The following is a 2,340-nucleotide window of genomic DNA, read 5'->3' as shown; positions in this document are numbered from 1 at the left end:
TTTTGATGCCCCTTGGAAGAGATGTGGATGTCGCAGTAGCTTAACAAGACGGTTTTAATGCCCCTTGGAAGAATGTTGGAGGACGCAGTGGAATAAAAAAACAATATCAATGCCCCTCTGAAAAGTGGGGGAGGTCGCAGTAGCTTAACAAGACAAATTTAATGCCCCTTGGAAAAATTGTGGAGGTCGCAGTAGCTTAACAAGATGGTTTTGATGCCCCTTGGATGAGAAGTGGAGGTCGCAGTAGCTTAACAAGACGGTTTTAAAGCCCCTTGGAAGAATGGTGGAGGTCGCAGTGGAATAAAAAGACAATATCAATGCCCCTTGAAAAAGTGGTGGAGGTTGGAGTAGCTTAACAAGATGGTTTTGATGCCCCTTGGCAGAGATGTGGATGTCGCAGTAGCTTAACAAGACGGTTTTAATGCCCCTTGGAAGAATGGTGGAGGACGCAGTGGAATAAAAATACAATATCAATGCCCCTCTGAAAAGTGGGGGAGGTCGCAGTAGCTTAACAAGACGGTTTTAATGCCCCTTGGAAGAGATGTGGGGGTCGCAGTAGCTTAATAAGTTGGTTTTAATGCCCCTTGAAAAAGTGGTAGAGTTTGCAGTAGCTTAACAAGACGGTTTTAATGCCCCTTGGAAGAATGGTGGAGGTCGCAGTGGAATAAAAAGACAATATCAATGCCCCTTGGAAAAGTGGTGGAGGTCGCAGTGGCTTAACAAGACAGTTTTAATGCCCATTGGAAGAGACGTGGAGTTCGCAGTAGCTTAACAAGATGTTTTTAATGCCCCTTGGAAGAATGGTCGAGGTCACAGTGGAATAAAAACACAATATCAATGCCACTCTGAAAAGTGGTTGAGGTCGCAGTAGCTGAACAAGACGGATTTAATGCCCCTTGGAAAAAATGTGGAGGTCGCAGTAGTTTAACAAGACGGTTTTAATGCCCCTTGGAAGAATGGTGAAGGTCGCAGTGGAATAAAAAGACAATATCAATGCCCCTTGGAAAAGTGGTGGAGTTCGCAGTAGCTGATCAAGATGGTTTTAATGCCCATTGGAAGAGACGTGGAGGTCGCAGTAGCTTAACAAGACGGTTTTAATGACCCATGAAAGAATGGTGGAGGTCGCAGTGGAATAAAAAGACAATATCAATGCCCGTTGGAAAAGTGGTGGACGTCGCCGTAGCTTAACAAGATGGTTTGAACACCTCTTGGAAGAGACGTGGAGATCGCAGTAGCTTAACAAGACGGTTTTAATGCCTCTTGGAAGAATGGTGGGGGTTTCAGTGGACTAAAAAGACAATATCAATGCCCCTTGGAAAAGTGGAGGAGGTCGCAGTATCTTAACAAGACGGTTTTAATGCCCCTTGGAAGAGATGTGGAGGTCACAGTAGCTTCACAGGACGGTTTTAATGCCCATTGGAAGAATGGTGGAGATCACAGTGGAATAAAAAGACAATATCAATGCCCCTTGGAAAAGTGGTGGAGGTCGCAGTAGCTTAACAAGACAGTTTTAATGCCTCTGGGAAGAGACGTCGAGGTTGCAGTAGCTTAGCAAGGCGGTTTTAATGCCCCATGGTAGAATGGTGGAGGTCGCAATGGAATAAAAAGACAATATCAATGCCCCTTGGAAAAGTGGTGGATGTCGCAGTAGCTTAACAAGACGGTTTTAATGCCCCTTGGAAGAGATGTGGAGGTCGCAGTAGCTTAACAAGACAATATCAATGCCCCTTGGAAAAGAGGTGGATGTCACAGTAGCTTAACAAGACAGTTTTAATGCCCCTTGGAAGAGACATGGAGGTTGCAGTAGCTTAACAAGACGGTTTTAATGCCCCTTAGTAGAATGGTGGAGGTCGCAGTGAAATAAAAAGACAATATCAATGCCCCTTGGAAAAGTGGTGGATGTCGCAGCAGCTTAACAAGATAGTTTTAATGCGTCTTGGAAGAGAAGTGGAGTTCGCAGTAGCTTAACAAGACGGTGTAACTGCCCCTTGGAAGAATGGTGGAGGTCCCAGTGGAATAAATAGACAATATCAATGTCCCTTGGAAAAGTGGTGGAGATTGCAGTAGCTTAACAAGATGGTTTTAATGCCCCTTGGAAGAGACGTGGAAGTCGCAGTAGCTTAACAAGAATCTTTAATGCCCCTAGGAAGAATGCTTGAGGTTGCAGTGGGATAAAAAGACAATATCAATGCCCCTTGGAAAAGTGGTGGAGGTTGCAGTGGCTTAACAAGACAGTTTTAATGCCCATTAATGCCCATTGGAAGAGACGAGGAGGTCGCAGTAGCTTAACAAGATGTTTTTAATGCCACTTTGAAAAGTGGTGGAGGTCGCAGTAGCTTA

The sequence above is a fragment of the Phyllobates terribilis genome, unplaced genomic scaffold, assembly GCF_046119375.1.
Source record: "Phyllobates terribilis strain yellow unplaced genomic scaffold, ASM4611937v1 Scaffold_2__4_contigs__length_985480577, whole genome shotgun sequence".
NCBI classification, from domain to species: Eukaryota; Metazoa; Chordata; class Amphibia; order Anura; family Dendrobatidae; genus Phyllobates; species Phyllobates terribilis.
The sequence above is the reverse complement of the archived record's forward strand: the minus strand, read 5'-3'. Positions refer to the sequence as shown.